Source organism: Thamnophis sirtalis, unplaced genomic scaffold (genome assembly GCF_051295495.1).
Source record: "Thamnophis sirtalis isolate CommonGarterSnake01/CBP01778 unplaced genomic scaffold, rThaSir2_p1.2 scaffold_14, whole genome shotgun sequence".
NCBI classification, from domain to species: Eukaryota; Metazoa; Chordata; class Lepidosauria; order Squamata; family Natricidae; genus Thamnophis; species Thamnophis sirtalis.
This window is the reverse complement of record NW_028261394.1, coordinates 21,260,394-21,278,886: the sequence shown is the minus strand read 5'-3', so window position 1 is coordinate 21,278,886 and position 18,493 is coordinate 21,260,394. Positions and strand designations below refer to the sequence as shown.

The following is an 18,493-nucleotide window of genomic DNA, read 5'->3' as shown; positions in this document are numbered from 1 at the left end:
CGGCAAAAGCGCGATCGACAAAATCGCGCCTTTGACGTCATCACAGCGCGACGAAAAAGATCGAAAAATTCAAATAAAAATTAATAAAAATTAAATTAAAGCAAGCCGATTCACATAAAGGTAAGGGTTAGGGTTAGGGTTAGGGTTAGGGTTAGGTTAAGGGTTAGGGTTAGCTTTAGAGCGTTAGCGTTAGCGTTAGGGTTAGGATAAGGGTTAGCGTTACGTTTTTCGTTACTTTAACGGTTAGGTTTAGGGTTAGGTTTAGGGTTAGGTTAAGAGTTAGGGTTAGGGTTAGGTTTAGGGTTAGGTTTGGGGGGGTTAGGGGAAGGTTTTAGCTTTATTTTTACATTTTTTCGATCTTTTTCGTCGCGCTGTGATGACGTCACAGCGCGCTTTTGTCGAGCGCGATTTTGTCCTACGCGCTTTTGTGGTGGAACCCCAAAAACGGGTGGTGGCCAGCATCTGTGGGTTCACCTGATGGCAATTATGGTGTGTGAATGTGGAGGGAGACAGTTATAAAGCATGTAAATTGACCGATGGAAGGAAAGGAGAAACATTGTCATGTGCCTCTGAGTCTAAGAGAAAGGGAAGGGTGCAATGGAGCCGAGGGTGGCTTCATTTTGTGCACTAGAAGTGATGAATGATGCAGTGAAGGATTCAAATGGCTATCCAAAGAATGACTTGGTGTCATCTAGTTCAGAGGTCTCCAAACTTGGCAACTTCAATAGTAGTGGACGTCAACTCCCAGAATTCCTTAGCCAGCTTGACTGGGAGTTTAAGTCCACAAGTCTTAAAGTTGCTAAGGTTGGAGACCCCTCAACTAATTGATGTAGCAGATGTGCTCCCCAGTGAACAAAGGAAGAATTACTGAGCAGGCCAATGATTTCACTGAGGGAGGAGGCAGAGGAGGTGAATGAAAGCGGGGGAGAATCTGATGACCGATTGCTAAGGCAGTGCTGATGGCTCAGCTGAGTGAGCTGGTGACCTGGCTGAGAGGACATCTGAGGAAGTCAGCAAGCTCCCTGAACTAGCAAGGCCGGCAGATCTGAGCCAGGCAAGGGAGGTCAACGGGAGGGACATTTTAATTGCTGACTTGTACACTTGAGTAATGCAGAGACGGGTTCTCAGATGACTTGAAAAGGATGGGCCATGTTTCCTCCTCAACTGTATCAGCTACAAGCACAAGCTGTGCTCCTGGAACAGCTGAAAGAACCAGAAACCAGAAGCGGGCAGCGCTGAAACCAGGCTGCTGGATGGGAGAGGCCCAAATCTCAGGCGTCACATGAGCTGGACACCTGGCCAAGAGGCTGCTCAGTGAGGAGGGCATGCTTGACTCAAAGGTTCAAGCGCTGGATATCAGGTGGCAATGCTGCCTCTTAGAGTCTCTCCTGTCTCTTCCAGTCCCGTCAAGGGGGAGCTTCCCCTACACCACATTGTCCCTGTGGTACCCCCTGCCTATCCCTGCAAGGATCAGCATGTCTCCAGAAGAGCTGAGGGCTCAAAGCCCCCTCCCCAAATCCAATTACCTACACTGTAATTGTAGTGCTGCCATAATTGGACAAATATTTTTCTAGGGGGGAAAAAGGGATCCAGAATGGTTTCCTTTGAAAAAAAGCCGTCAGAGTTACACACTCCCCGGCCTAGTTTTGGAGAAGGAAGAAGGCGCAGGATACAAAGCCTATGACTAAGGAAGGCAGCTTAGCAGAGAACAGATGCTAAGAAGAACCAAGCAGTGATTGGACTCCCCAAATTAACCTAAAAGCTGATGGGCTGGGAAGCTCCCCAAGAGCCTCCTTCCCTTCTGAAGAAACAGCCCCACCTCTCCTCTAAACCTGCTCAACCTGAGGCGCAGGCAGTCCCAGGAAGGGAGGTGCAGCAATTGGCCAAAAAGGAAGTGAAGCTCAGCTGAAGCCACAGGCAAAGGTGGGGTTTCCTCTGCAGCCTCCCTTGGTGACATCCAAAGCTGAAATGGATCAAAGGTGCTGAGACGTGGGGAAAGGTCAGTGGCAGTGCCAGCCCTTTGCCAGACACCACACGGCTGATCCAGGCTGCACTCCTCCAGCCAGCCAGCCAAGGCTCCTGAGCTGCTGCCAGTTCAGAGAGAGCCTCAAAGCTCATCTTGCCCCGTTGCCTGTAAGGAGAACATCAGGCAGGGAAGCTCTACTGCCCCAGATTGACCCCAAAAGCTGAAGGGGCCTTTGGCTTCCTCAGATGCCACCATCAAATAGCAGGAAGGATGGAAGGGAGAATCACAGAAACGGCATCGTCTTAACAGCAGGTGGAAGCCTGTCAATTTGTCATGAACTGGCAGAAGGGGGGATGGGTGGGGGGCTCAGACATGCCATGCCATGCGTGGAAGGGCCGTTGGGTAGGCTGCCCGGAGCCCCGCCGTCCCCGATCTCCTTCCTCTGAGAGGGCGCAGCCCAACCCGGGAGAAGCGCCCGCAGCTGCCAGCCGCCCTGCATGGGTCGGCCGGGAGCGCGGCGGAACCCTCGGAAGGCTCCGGGGCAGGAAGGTCCCCCGCCTCCGGTCCGCTGAGACGGCGCGAAAACCAGGCGGCCCCGGGCCAGCGGGCCGGGAGCCCCTGCAGGGCCGGGCAAAGGAGGCCGGGCAGGGGCGGGAGCGCCCGGACAGCCGCGCCCTCCCGACGAAGGTGGCTGGCGCGCCTCCTCCGCCGGCCGCGCTGGCCAATTCCCGGGACGACACAAGCGCCCGGCCGAGAGCGGCGCAGCGACCGGCAGAGGCAGCAGCAGAGAAGGGCCGCCGCCGCCCGCTTTCCCGGACTAGGAAAGCCGCCGCCGCCGCCCGCCCCATCGAGGAAAGCGAGGCGTCTCGGGAGAGAAGCGCGCGGCGCCGACAGGTGAGAGCGGCGTCTCTCCTCCTCCTCCTCCTCCTCGTCCCCGGTGGGCGCCCCAGCCGCGCTCCTCCTCCGCCTCTGCCCTGCGAGCGCGGCCCGAGTCCGACGGGCGAGAGAGGGAGGAAGGTCCTCAGCCGGGCGGCATGCGGAGCTGGGCGGCTTTGCGGGGCTCCCGAGCAGGTGTCCGCTGAGGCGGCGCTCGCTCGGGCTCTGCTGCGGGGCTCTCGGGAGCGGCCAATTTCCCCCTTTTCCTGACGTCCAAGCGGCCTTTCTGGAACTGAAAGCCCGGGGTCTTTGGCGGCCGGAGTGAGGCCGAGCAGCCGCCACCTGCCCTTGACTGGGAGCCTCTTTGCCGTCGGCGCCCGTTTCCCAGCAGCTTCAGCCCCGCTTGCTGGGCTCGGCCTCCCCGGGGCAGCTTCTCGGGGCGCCGCTTTGAAGCGGAGAGGCGGAGGCCAAAAGGCCCTTGAAGCGGTCTCCCCCGAAGCCCGGTCAATGGGCTCAGGATCTCCCAGCCTCGAGGGTTCTCCTGGCCTCGGGGGGGATGGGTCTCCCCTCTCGGCCCCTCAGTTGCAGCCCTCCGGGAGCCGTTTGGGGCGAGCCCAGCCCCTCCCTGCGCCTGGCCAAACGAGCTGCAGTTCCCCGAAGCCTCTGCGTTCTGAGCAGATGCTGCTGCCGGCGCCTTCTGACTTTGGCTCCAGCCAAATTACCCCGTTTCCCACCCAGGACTCTGAGATGATCCCAGATTAATGTGACAAGTCTTGTTTTTGAGAAATCCGTGCTGATGTCTCCTGATTGCTGCCATTTGAAGGTTCTTGTGGAGAGTTTAGACTGTGATCCGTTGTCAAACTGAACTGTAATTCTCTGCATCTTCCTTGTCCCCGTTTTGTTATTGGGATGATTTGCAGTTGAGTTTTTAGTACAGGCCTTTAAAGAACACCCACACACCCAATTCCCGAGTTGATCCCTTTCTCCTTTATTATTGATCTCTGAGCAACATTGTTTCTCCGAATTTATTTAAATGGTTATTTTTTTCAAGTCCAAGGAGCAAACTTGGGGGGGACTTACTGTAGCTCCTACAATCCCAATGTGCCGTGTCTGCTACTTGCACTTCTTCCACTCAGTCTTGTACATTGATGAGAGAGTTTTCAAGAGGGAGAAGTTGGAGGTTTCCTGGAGGGATTGCAGGTAGCAGAGTTTGTCTCCCAACAGAGGTTGGGACAATCAAAGTCCTATACTGGGACTATTTCATATCTATTTGAAGGATCATCTATTTCCTTTGGAAAGGTTTCATCCCAGGAGAAAATGTGGACTGAAAGGAATAGAAGTGCTTCGGTTAATTGTTCCTCTTACTTTAATCAAGGACTCTCAACAGCAGGACAAAGGGTGGACTTAGCATACAGTACAATTCATCCTCCCTCTCTCAACTGCATCTTTTCTTTTGGAATAAATCTGTTATATTCAAATTAGGGGGTCATTAAATCAAGCCCCAATATTATGGATACCATATTAGCATACAAAAATTGGAACCACTACTAGATGGCAGCAAAAATCACAATGACTGCCATCTAATGGTGGTTCTGATTTTTTCATGATGATATGGTAACCATAATACGGTATTGGGGCTTGATGGGATGATGCTAGGTTTTTTGCAGGATAGCCTGGTATAATTATTCTGTCATTTGCTCCTTTCACATATCAATTTGAAAATTTTACTCTAACTTCTTATCTCACAGTCTCACAAGAAGCAGGTTCCAGCTTAAGTTCACTTCCTTTCTTTCACCCCTAAAAGTATCCTCTAACCCAAACTCTGATGTTACTTCCATAGCTGGTCCTTCTCGGTTGCCTGGGAGAAGGGGTGAGCACATTATCTGGGTCACAAATGGTTTAAACCACAAGTGGTTTAATGCCATCATCCTATGTGCCCACATATTTCCCCATAGATAAAGGTGCCATCTCTCCTGCTCCAGCATATTTCAACTTTCTGATTGTGTCAACCCTATGAGTTTCCTGGAGGCTTTTCCTCTATCTCATATTCTTGTCAATTTTGTTTGAGCTGACCTCTGCTGTGGTACCACCTGATCTCTATCCAGTAACTTTTTATCTTTGGAAGCATTCAAGCATCAACAAATACAGTTGCTATTGTTTTACCTTTGTTCAAGCACCATTATAAACATGCACTGGCTGCATGCACACACAATGCTATTTTAAGGCCAGTTCCTAATTGCTGTGTCCCACTGGGCTACATTCTACTCGTTGTGGCCCTACATTATAATTACAAGTGGAACACCTTTGCTTTCTCTTACTTTCTCCTCAGCCTCATGGGTTAAGAAAGTATATCTACCCTATCCACTTGCAATAGAATATGTGTGCCAAAAAGGAAATTAGTTTGGAAAATTCTATTTAAACTCACCCACTCTTCTGTGTTTTCAGATACCTGTTTACTTCAGTGACTTCATTTTACTGGAAATTGGATGTCTTACGTACCTTCTAGAGTATCTAAAATAGCCTCTCCTTAACAGAATAAAAGAATTGGAAAGAACCTTGGAGGTCTTCTAGTCCAACCCCCTGCTCAGGCAGGAAGCTCTATAGCATTACAGACAAACAGTTGTCCAATCTGTTAAAAACTTCAAATATTGGAGCACCCACAACTTCTGGAGGCAAGTCATTCCACTGATTAATTGTTCTGTCAGGAAAATCCTCCTTAGTTCTAGGTGGCTTCTCTCCTTGATTAGTTTCCCTCCATTGCTTCTTGTCAGGTGCTTTAGAAAATAGGTTGACCCTGTCTTCTTTGTGGCAGCCCCTTAGATATTGAAACACTGTTATCATGTCACCCCCTAGCCTAGTCCTTCTTTTCATTAAATTAGACATATTCAATTCCAGCAACTGTTCTTTACATGTTTTAGCCTCCAGTCCCCTATTCATCTTTGTTGCTCTTCTCTGCACTCTTTCTAGAGTCTCAAGATCTTTTTTTGCATCATGGGGATCAAAACTGGATGCAGGATTCCAAGTGTGATCTTACCAAGACATTATAAAGTAGCATTAACACTTCACATGATCTTGAATCTATCCCTATATTAATGCAGCCTATGATGGTGTTGGTTTTTGGGTAGCTGCAGCACTGCTGGCTCATGTTTTAAGTCAGAGGTCTCCAAACTTGGCAACTTTAAGACTTGTGGACTTCAACTCCCAGAATTCTCCAGCTGGCTAAGTCCACAAGTCTTAAAGTTGCCAAGTTTGGAGACCTCTGTTTTAAGTGATCATCCACTCGGATCCTTGCTCATATGAAGCACACCCTTGGCCATAGGATATGTGCAGTCCACCAGAAAGACTCCTTTGGACACAGGGAACTGTAATGGGCAGTGAGAATAAGGTTGGGAGACTGGAGAAAGTGTTGCAGGGTCAGGCAAGAGAGATCTCCTACTTCTGGGGCAAGGAAAGGCAAGGGAGGGGAGAAGGGATTTCAGATGTGCAAGATTAATGTCAGCTACTTCAGCTTCAACCACAACAATACAGAAGCACACAATAGATACAAACTTAAGGTAAATCACTCCAAACTCGATTGCAGAAAATATGACTTCAGCAACAGAGTGGGCAATGTCTGGAATGCTCCACCTGACTCTGTGGTTTCTTCCCCAAACCCCCAAAACTTTAACCTTAGACTGTCTACTGTCGACCTCACCCCATTCCTAAGAGGTCTGCAAGGGGCCTGCATAAGCGCACCCACATGCCTACCGTCCCTATCCTAATTGTTTTTTTATTCGTATCCATTTCAGGTATTCAAAATCATGTTTATACTTATATATGTTATCTAATACATGCTTGACATAATAGATAGATTAGATAGATAGATAGATAGATAGATAGATAGATAGATAGATAGATAGATAGATAGATAGATAGATAGAATTAATCTCTCCATCAATCCGACAAGAAAAACCTCTGATCTTAATTGTAGGTTAATCTTTAAGATCCTCAGAATCTGTCTAAATATTTGAATCCAGAATTTTCTAGCTTTTTACACTTACACCAAACATGGTAAAATGTTCCTTTTCACATTTCCAACATGTTTGAAGTGGCTTTATATATTCTAAAAAATTTCTCTAATGACATATACCAATGGTATATCCTTTTATGAACATTTTATCTTAAAATAATGTACATTTTAATCCTTTAAACCTCAATTTTCCCACTGTTCCATCTCTATATTATAATTAAAAATTTAAGACACTTTATCATATATTCCTTCACTTGTTCTTTCAAAGTTCAATAAAGTTGTATATATTTTAACAATTACACGCTCATCATTTATAAGTAATTCTATTTCAAATTCGGTCTTACAATATTTAAAACCATAAATTCTGTTGTCTTCTTTAAATGTTTCTAATAATTGGAAATAAGAGACCCACTGAAAATTATATCCCTCTGCTACCAGTTCCTCTTTTGATTTTATTTTACATTTTCCTTGATAAATTCTAGTATCTCGCAATATGTTAGCTACTTGTGTTCTATCTGTTATTTCTCATTTAAAAATGCTTCTTGTGATGACCTTGATTGTATCATACCACAAACATCCCTGCCACCTAAATCTCAGATCCTGCTCTTCTAACTCCGAGTGGCTTTTGTTTCTCAGCAACATTCACTCTTTCATAGACGCCAAAGAGCAAGTTGCAAATACCATTTCCAGTCAGGTAAACTTTGTTCTGCTCTTTCCTTTGCATCTTGTAACCCCTTAGATTTCACTCGTGGTTTTCCCGCTGCCACACAAATTTAGATGTATCCTCCTGCCACTGGTTTAAATGGTACATCAGCTGTCAAAAGAGTTATTGCCTGAAACAAACAAAAGTAATAATTCTAGGCAGGACGTTCATTTTATCACAGAAATTCTCCCCAGCAATGACAATTGTGGTTTCTCCCATCTTAACATATCTTTTTTAACTTCATTCATTCTTGTCTTAACAGTTACAGTATTTTGGAATAACATGCAATTAGTATTTTTTGTAGCGATACCCAGATCTTCTCAATCAACTCATTTTATTCATCAATTCTGCTTGAGTTCTTACTTTAATATGTTTGCTAATATTTTCATGATCTGTTTATTAATCTTGACACCAGTTTATGACCAAGTTCTTTGCCCATTAATATTTCAATTCCCTTTAAAAGATATTCTACAGACAGCACCAAGTCATTAGCAAAAGCAGTCTCTTTCTTAATCTTTATTCCCACATACCCAGTTCATTATGGAGCCGAGGTGGCGCAGTGGTTAAATGCAGCACTGCAGGATACTTCAGCTGATTGCAGTTCTGCAGTTCGGCTGTTCAAATCTCACCGGCTCAGGGTTGACTCAGCCTTCCATCCTTCCGAGGTGGGTAAAATGAGGACCCGGATTGTTGTTGGGGGCGATATGCTGACTCTGTAAACCGCTTAGAGAGGGCTGAAAGCCCTTTGAAGCGGTATATAGGTCTAACTGCTATTGCTATTTACAAACTCATTTTTGCCTTTACATAATTCAGTATTATTTCCAATTCTATTATTAACATAAATAGTTGCCATTGCATTAAGCTTAGTTTATTGATCCACCGTTATCTTCTTGGGAAATTTCTCTTCTTTCCTCTATTTTATTCAAAATAGTTTGTGTTTTCTCTTGACTCTTCTTTTTAAGTTCACTATTATATTGCATAAAATAATGTCCAATAAAAGTTTGCTCATATCCTAAACTGTTTTTAAATCAGTGCCTTTACCTATGTTATTTTCAAAAATGTATTTACATTTATTTTTACAATATTTACACTATTGCTTCTTTCTGGGTTGAGATTATCTCTTGCTGACTGCTACCCCAGTTGCAGCGCCTTCTTCCTGTCTCCCAAGGTTGTTCTCAGGGCCCATTACAGGAAGTATAAAATTAATCAAGTATTTATTTCTACAAATATGTATGTAGCACCTACTCTGTAGATTCCAGGTGCCTTAAAAACCTAACATATGAAAATGTCAAACAGCTGCCCCCCCAATACTGCCTAAGTACGATTCTTCTGACCTTGCAGAGAGCTCATTTTACTGCCCACCTGAAAATTAACACCTGGTGGGCAAGCAATTCTAGAGTGAGAAGGTCATCCATTGCTCCTCACCTTCTACCTGAACCCTTGAGAATTGCAGGTGAGAACATGCCAGCAGGAAGGTGAAGTTGTGTGCCTGTTGCTCTTTCGACTTCCTCTGGCATTTGGTGGCTCCTCTGGCAGCAGAAGGGCTTCAGCTCTGGCTCCACACAACCCTTTGTGCTCTTAGAGGGTGACTTAGGGGGTGACACAGGAATCAGTTGATGGACTACCTAAGAAAAGTTCCAGACTCTTCAGTGACCCTTTCCTGAGAGATCCGTGTCACCTGACGGTCCTTGGGGCAAAGAGGGGCTCTCTGCACCACAACTATCCTGGATCTCCAGATGGAGCAGGTCAGGAAAACGGCTTCCTTTGGCGTCGTTAAACTGACTGAAGTTGGTGAAACTTACAGGAAAATCAAAATAGCAAGAAAAAAGACACAGACTGTCTCTCTCTGTGCTTCCTCCCAGGCATTTGTAGCCAGGAGCAGTTTCATATTTGAGAGAATTGTGTTTTTCACGTTTGCAGATAGAAAAACCTACCACACAGCATTGGCTGAGCCTTTGTGCTCTTCTTACTCACCCGTAACACCAGACCTCGCCAGCACTTCCTTCTTCCCTGAGGTTTGTGCCACCGCTCCCACAGAAAACCAGCATATACCACACCTGGCTGTCGAGGAGGATTTGTGGTTTTCAAAACTGCTGCCCTTTGTTGCGTGTGGCCCAGAAGAGCTCCAGAGTGGATCCTGCTCAGATCCGGTGGTAGAACTTCACTCATCTACACTTTGTGTGTTGTGCTGGTTGCCCAAATGACCACAAGTGGGCAACCAGCTGCTTGGCAAGACCCCGGCTCCCATGGAAAACACATACTTGGGTGTGCATGGAAAAAAAAGGAACAAATGTACAAACAGGGACAGGCAGAACAAAACTTGCTGGCTTTGAGCAGAGGGTGTTATTTCTCTCTCTCTCTCTCTCTTAGCGAACCTTTGCTCCAAAGGACCCTCTGAGGGATGGGGGGAATCACCCTGTTTTTTAAGTCTGTCTGTACTGGGGATTAATTTAAGCAGAGTGTGACTGATGTTTATCAGCTGAAAAAAAGGACTGATGGATGGAGGTTCCTGGTGACCTTCCCTGCCTTCACTCTGAGAAGCCCCCAGCCAGGGGCCAGGAGCACCCACCGGAACAGCCTATCATGGATCTCTGGCAAGCACTTGGCCCTTTTCAACAGCAGTTAGACCAGTTTTTACAGAAGGAGTCAAAGTTCAAGAAGCTCAGCAGAAATCTCAAGTGGCTCAAACTATTTGCTCTTTCCAAATTGTGGATTTTGGGCATTGCGCCACCAGGCCAGCTGCCAGCCAGCCCACTTGTGCAAGAGAGACAGGATCGTGTGCTCAAGTGTGCCAAGGGGACTGGGTTCCCTCACCCAGTTCCTGATTCAAACAAATCTGTTTGCCACCCAGTGAAACCATCTCCTCCCTTCTACTGACGTCCTTGGCGGTCCTTCCCCTCCCTCCCTCCCTCTCCCTCCTTCTAGTGTACAGAGGTGTTCAGGGCCCATAACGAAAGGGAGAGCTGCACTTTTATTTACTCATGGACCCCATGCCCCTGTTGGTGAATTTTCCTAGACCCCAGGTTTGTTTTCCTGTGCCAAGGGTGTCTCCTTCTTTGTGGTGCTGCTTATGCCTTTGTGGCATCTATGGTGTCCAGGGAGCCTCTCAGGTGATTTCAGGAGAACTTCAGAGCCTGCCAGGGAAAGGAAGGGCAGTCTAAAAAATATTTAAGGGAGTTCCCTGACTTTGTACCAGTTCCTTGTGAAAAGCCACAAATGAGCAGTCCTGGGGCCATTCCCAGAACTTGGAACCCTGCTCGGTGAAGGGGGGCTGGCATAAGAAGGAAGGTATGTCAGCAAAACTTTCCAATGTGGAGCCCCCTTCTTCTCCCCTCATCTCCCCCTGGATTTTCCTGACTTCTAGAGATCCAGGAAGGTGCTTCTTTTTCCATACCTCCCGGCACAGGAAATGGAAGGAGACTTGGGGGGCTGCTGGGGGGCCGGGAGGGAGGCTTGCTTTGGTGCCCAGGTACAGCCAGCCAAGAGACTCCTGTGGGCAGGGGCTTTGTGCCAGCAGAGCCTTTGTGGCAACTCTGCAGAGCCTCATTTGATGCAGACAACATGGACCAAGGCTGAGGAACTTTCTCTATTACTAACTACCATTTCTTTGATTTTTTAAATTCAAACCTTTTCTTTGCTTGTATCCACTTTTTCTGCTCAAATGTCAGAATCAGACACCAAGAATTTAGAATTTTTAGAATTTTTAGAATTTTATTAGAATTTGTAGGCCGCCCTTTTCCCTGAGGGGACTCAGGGCGGCTCACACAAAAACTGGGAAAGGGGAATACAGACATTAGGACAAAACATGTAATAAAATAGCAAGCAACAAACACTCATCATTCGGGCGGGGTAACTATCCTATCCCCAGGCCTGACGGGCGAGCCAGTTCTTCAAGGCTATGCGGAAGGCCTGGACGGTGGAGAGGGTACGAATCTCCACGGGGAGCTCGTTCCAAAGGGTCGGGGCTACTGCTGAGAAGGCCCTCCTCCTTGTAGTTGCCAGCCGACACTGGCTGGCCGATGGAATACGGAGGAGGCCTAATCTATGAGATCTTATCGGTCGTAGGGATGTAATTGGCAGAAGGCGGTCTCTCAAGTATCCAGATCCACTGCCATGTAGGGCTTTATGGGTGATTAATAGCACCTTGAAGCGCATCCGGAGATCAACAGGTAGCCAGCGCAGCTCGCGGAGGATAGGTGTTATGCGGGTGAATCGGGGTGCACCCGCAATCACTCGCGCGGCTGCATTCTGCACTAGCTGAAGTCGCCGGATGCTCCTCAAGGGCAGCCCCATGTAGAGCACATTGCAGTATTCCAGCCTAGAGGTCACAAGGGCCCGAGTGACTGTTGTGAGAGCCTCCCGATTCAGGTAGGGTCGCAACTGGCGCACCAGGCGAACCTGGGCGAATGCCCCCCTGGTCACAGCCGTTAAGTGGTGGTCAAATGACAGCTGTGGATCCAGGAGGACTCCCAAGTTGCGAACCCTCTCTGAGGGGTATAAAATTTGACCCCCCAGCCTGAGTGGTGGAATAATAACCAAATCTTTGGGAGGGAAACACAACAGCCACTCGGTCTTTTCTGGGTTGAGCACAAGCTTGTTCACCCTCATCCAGTCCATAACGGCCTCAAGACCCCGGCTCATCACGTCAACCGCTTCATTGATTTGGCACGGGGCGGACAGATACAATTGAGTATCGTCCGCATATTGATGGTATCTAATCCCGTGCCTGCGGATGATCTCTCCCAGCGGTTTCATGTAGATGTTGAATAGTAGGGGGGATAAGACCGAACCCTGAGGCACCCCATAATTTAGGGGCCTAGGGGACGATCTCTGCCCCCCCACTAACACCGACTGCGACCTGTCCGAGAGGTAGGAGGAGAACCACCGTAACACGGTGCCTCCCACTCCCACCTCCCGCAGTCGTCGCAGAAGGATACCATGGTCGATGGTATCGAAAGCCGCTGAGAGGTCAAGGAGGACCAGGATGGAGGAACGTCCTTCATCCCTGGCTCTCCAGAGATCATCCATCAATGCGACCAAAGCGGTTTCTGTGCTGTAACCGGGCCTGAAGCCTGACTGGAAGGGGTCTAGGTAGTTTGCTTCCTCCAAGGACCGTTGGAGCTGGAAGGCCACCACCTTCTCAACAACCTTCCCCAGGAAGGGAAGGTTGGAGACTGGACGATAGCTATTAAGAACAGCTGGATCCAAGGATGGTTTCTTCAGGAGGGGTCTCACCACCGCCGCTTTCAGTGCGGCGGGGAAGTTCCCCTCCCGAAGGGAGGCGGTCACAACCGCCTGGATCCAGCCTCGTGTCACCTCACTGCAGTTAGTAACCAGCCATGAGGGACACGGATCCAGAACGCAGGTGGAAGTACTTACAGCTCTCATGGCCTTGTCCACATCCCCGGGGGTAACGTCCTGAAACTCAACCCAGAGCTGTTCTACTTGGTCCCCCTGCGCCTCGGCTGGAACTGCGGGGGTGGAGTCCAAGTCCGACCGAAACCGAGCAATTTTGTCCGCTAAGAATTGGGCATATTCTTCAGCTCTGCCCTGCAAGGGTTCCCCCGCCTCCCTTTTGTTCAATAGGGAGCGGGTTATCCTAAACAGGGCGGCTGGGCGAGACTCAGCGGATGCTACCAGGGTGGCTATGTGCGATCTTTTTGCTGCCCTAAGTGCCCTGGTGTATTCCCTGGTGCAGGTGGTTACCATTGCCCGGTTCGATTCGGACTTATCGGACCTCCAACGGTGCTCTAGGCATCTCCTCCGGCCAAGCACTTCCATTCCAATGTCAGATCTACAGGTATCTCTTGGATGTGCCTGTTTTTAATCCAGTTGGGCAGTTTTTTAAACCTGTTGGGCAGTTTCGGGGCCAGACAAGTAAACCATCACATTTGCTAAAAAAAAAAAAAAAATCCAATTCCTTTGTTCATTTCCAAAAGTTGCACTTTTGCTTCCAGTATATCTTTTAAACATCATCATAGCCCTTCTTTTCTTGTTTTTCTTGCAAATTTATATTTAGACAACTTTCTATGTGTTCCAGAATTGGATCACATTTTGTGCAAGTTGTATCAGTTCTTCATTCTAACCTAGAGTAATAGTACAAGAAACGTTTTCAAAGATGCTTGATGATAAATATTTGAAAATTCCAACATTCAAAATCTAAAATGTTCTTATCCATTTAGTTCTGGATTTGCAAAATGTTTCTGTCTTCCATCTTTCTTTATGGTTCGGAGACGAGAATCCGTCTTCCATGTTCACAGCATTAAATTATCAGAGAGAAATGTGTGCTTTGCTAGGCTTAGTTTAGGCATGTATTATTATTTTAACAGAGCATTTATAGCCAAGCCTGATGTCAAATTTGGAAATCTGCTTTTGCAACCATTAGAATCTCTGTCCTTTAAGTCTGACTACCATAAAAGAAGAAGCATCTTTAGTGCAGCCAATGGGAAGTCAATAAAGCACTTTGCATCCATAAAATATTTGGAGCTAATTCACATGTTTGAATTAATTTCCCAGCCAGGGTTCTTTTCTGGGCTGAATCTTGATCTAAGCAAAAGGGCCAGAATTGTACAACCTACCAACTCAAAAAACTCTGGCTGTATTTGACAGCTCTTTTTCAAATATGTGTCCAGTGTTAATCCATTGCAACTACCAGTTTGCCGCATACCCAAATGGGGATTATTCCCTGGTGTGCATAGATTGCAGACCAAATACGGACCCAATATGGATGTGACCAGATGTGCATCTTCTTTGACTTTAGATTTTGTTTTCCAGTTTTTTCTAAGTTGCAAAAAACTGCAATATCTTCTGTGCGCAATGCAGAGAAACCTTAACTAGATCCCAACAGGATCTATTTAAATTTCTACATATTTCACTTGCACCATCCACCCGCTGTTCACTCACATCCAGTGCTGTTTACTCTTCCAAAGTTGTGAAAATGCACAGAGGCCACACTTTTCTTTTTTCCAGATAAAAATTCTATTGTTGAATTGTAGAATTCCTAGCTGATCTTATTCTCAGTCTTTCTGTATTAATATCCCTATGTTTTCTAACCAGGAAAGAAAGTATGATTTGCCAAAAGGATAACAGGATTCATAAAAATGGCTAAAGCAGATTAATCAGTAAAGAAATTGTGCCTAAGGACAAATTGCTCAATAGAAATTTGTTGATAAATTGCAGGATAACAGAGTTGGAAAGGGCCTGGAAGGTCTTCTAATCCACCACCATCCCGCCACCGCTCAATACTTATCTTAGTAGAAATGATAGAAAGGCAGCACTTATTCTGCAGGCTTATTTCCCTTCCGGTCCATCAACCCTGCCTAGCAACATTCAGGAAGAGTTTCTGTAAAGAATGTAGAAGAATGTCCTGTGCGTAGATGGGAGGATGAAAGGCCACAGCTCCTAGGCATGGCAATGCAGGAAGGGCTGAATACAGTTTGGCATGCAGAGGGTGGGACAAGGAGCAATTTTTCACTGATGTTCGAGATTGCCCCCTCTCCCAATCCCTGAAGGCAGAGGGAGGAGTCCCTGGGGAGGCGTCAAAAATTTCAACAGGGGGCTGAGATGGTAATTCCACTTGTTTCTTTTTTTTTTAATATAAATTTTTATTTTTATTACATAGACAACACATACACATAACAATAAAAAAACAGAACAAAACAAGGAAAACAAAAAAAACATCATCACATACAGCATGTCGTTTGGTTACAGGTGTTTTAACATCCATATTCTCGAATAACATTTACCATCTCAGATTTTTCATCTAGTATAACTAAATACCTCACTTTCATTGTACAATATATGCTCAATTACAATTAGTATTATTTTTTTTTCAGTAAAACATAATTCCCTTACATTCTTGATTGTCTATTTGATAACAGTATACCTTTATATAATCCTCATGTGATAGGAATTTTTTTTTTACCAACCATTTATATTTGTATATCACTATTTTCAATTATGCATAATTCCACCAATCAACTATCAGGTATGCTTATGTTCATTATTATCCTTGTACATCATACATTCAAACAGAAATCTTATTCCTTCATTTTTCAACAAAATATTCTAAATAGTCACTACATATATATATATACCAATTTTCAATTATTTCCTTATTAAAATTATTTATCAACAACAAGATATCATTATAAAATGTTCTTAACGTTATACATTATATCACCAATCCTCTATCAAGTATACATAAAATCATTATCATCCTTATCCTTTTTAAAGCAAAAAATTCTAGAGTATTCAATTCATAGATATGTTTTTCATTGTATCGTTGTTAATTTATTTCACAGCATGATTGTGTTATCATTTAACTCCTTCAGTTAAAGCATGAGTAAAACATTTTTCATTTCCAGGTTTCCCCCCCCCAGCCACTGATAAAACAAGTCCCATATCTTATAAAATTGCTCGTCCTCTTGTTCTCTAATTTCAAGTGTCAATTTACTCATTTCAGCACAGTCCATTATTTTTCGAATAACTTCTTCCTGTTTTGGTATTGTTTCATTTTTCCATTTTTTTGCAAATACGATTCTGGCTGCTGTTAACACATTTACAATCAGATATTTTAAGTCTTTGTTATAAATTTCTGGTATGATCCCCAATAAAAAGACCTCTGGTTTAAAGTCTATTTGTTTGTGTGTCATTTTCTCCAACCACATGTGGATTTTAGTCCAGTATCTTTTAGCTTCCACCACATAATTCCACTTGTTTCTTATCTGCATTGACAAATACTGAATTTGTTCATTTGTTACTGCCGTTTTTGTAGCCCTCAATTTTTAACTGTCCCCATTCCATATCTGTGCCTTTGATGCATTTCCTATGCAAATAACTTTACGTTCAAAAAAATAGATAAACTTAATTCTCTTCTTCTTTGGGGGCCCTCTGACTGCCTGTCTGTATTCCCCCCCACAAAAAAACCAGGTCTTTCTTTCCTCCCTTTTTGAAGATAGGGCAGTCTTTGCAACCCTGATACAGATAGTCCTCGACTTATGACCACAATTGAGGTTCAAATTTCTGTTTTTAAGCAAAACAGCTGTTAAGTGAGCTTTGCTGTGTTTTACGACCTTTCTTGCCCCATTTGTTAAGTGAATCACTGCGGTTGTTATGTTAGTTACACAGTTGTTAAATGAATCTGTCTTCTCCATGGACTTTGTTTGCTAGAAGGTGGCAAAAGGGAAATGCCTGGCCCCAGCGCCCTGCAAGCTTCCTCCACACATGCCGGTTGCCCAGTGTCTGAGTTTTGATAGGTGACCCGAGGGAGGCTGCAATGGTCATAAGGGTGAAAAACCAGCATAAGGCGCTTTTTTTCTGTGCCACTTTAACTTCAAACTGTCACTAAATGAATGATTGTAGATGGATGGATGGATGGATGGATGGATGGATGGATGGATGGATGGATGGATGGATAGGAGAAATAGTAGAATAACTTTGAATGTACACTAATCAGCATACATGAAAGTGAAATTTCATTGCACAAAGCTCTCCAAGGGTCACCAGGCTAAAAGGGCCTTTGGCATTAAAGCCCTCCGCCCAGGCTCTCCCCAAAGTCCCATTCTACTCCTCTGATTCCTCTCGTGATCCTCCTCTGGACCAGCCCCACTTTCTCCTTTCTTCTCCTTTGTGGGTTGGGGGACCCAGGCCTGGATTCCACAGTGGGGCTGACTAATGCAGAAGATGCCAGGCATCTTGGTGAAGAGGAGACTGAACAGGGAGCTACCTTCATTTACCTGGAAGGGAGTCATTCCATGGGAAAGTGCAAGGAATAATGAATTGAAGTTACATGAAGCCAAATTCCTTTGAATGGGTCATAAATAAAGACTTCAGAGAAGAGCAACAAAAAATGAATAGGAGCTTAGAAGCTAAATCATACAAAGAAGAATTGCAGAAACTGGGTGTAGGTATAATCTAGTGAAAAGAAGGATGAGGGGTGACACGATAACAGCCTTCCAATTCTTGAAAGGCTGCCACGAGGAAGAGGGGGGCAATTTATTTACCAAAGCATCTGAAGGCAGGACAGGAAATGTGGAATCTAACCAAGGAGAGAAGCAACCTAGAAATAAGGAGAAACTTCCCAACAGTGAGAACAATTAGCCAGTTGAACCGCTTGCCTTCGGACGTTGTGGGACTCCATCACTGGAGGCTTTCAAGAAGAGACTCGATAGCCACTTGTCTGAAATGGTCTAGGGTCTCCTGCAAGGCCGGGGGGTGGACTGGATGACCTCCAAGGTCCTTTCCAGCTCTGATACTGTTAAATAAATTTAGATGAACCCTCTCCAGGGAGATGGTGGGCATCTCCTCACCTGGGGCAGAAGCCAGACAGACACCTGTCTGGGATGTGCTCACTTGCAGCAGCAGCAACCTAAATGGCTCCTTTCATCAGTGATTTGTAAGCTACACTTTTATTGATGTGGTTTAAAATTACATACACATTTTTAAATTTATTAGATTATTCCACTGTCTCCCAAAACCTCCTGGTAATTTATAATAAAAGCATAAGAAGCCATTATGCTAGAACAATTGCAATCTCTCATAGCGAAATTCCTGTTGAAAAAGATAAGCTCTGAAGGTCAACTGCAGAGGGGCACATTCCGAAGTGGGGCAGAAAACTCAGCCTGAGTCACCTGCAGGAAGTCCAGGCAAAGTTCAGAAGGACCAGGACGGGAAGGGGTCCTCCTCCTCCTCCAAGCCCTCTGGAGCTCTCAAAAGCATCACCAGCCCTTTGTCTCTTGTCTGAAACAGTTTGAGGGGCCAATGTGGTTTCTGCACAGGCCGACCGACTGAGGCTTCTGGACTAGACACAAACACTCTCAAGTAGAACCAATTAGAACAATCTCACACGAAGCTTTTAGCAGCAGATTCTCCATTTTAAAGCCACTTTCTTCCAAGAAAGGAGACATATCAACAGAGTCTATTAGGAAGAGTCATGATC

At 45.6% G+C, this 18,493-nt stretch overlaps 1 protein-coding gene across 1 annotated transcript in view; it reads left to right on the top strand.

Annotated features, from left to right (window-relative positions):
- Positions 1-2,664: 2,664 nt before the first annotated feature.
- The window catches only part of SCNN1B (sodium channel epithelial 1 subunit beta), a 32,557-nt gene continuing 16,728 nt past the window's right edge, over positions 2,665-18,493 (top strand). Inside the window, exon 1 of the mRNA XM_014071956.2 lies at positions 2,665-2,860. The gene's annotated coding sequence lies outside the window, so the exon portion shown is untranslated. The remainder of the gene's footprint in view (positions 2,861-18,493) is intronic.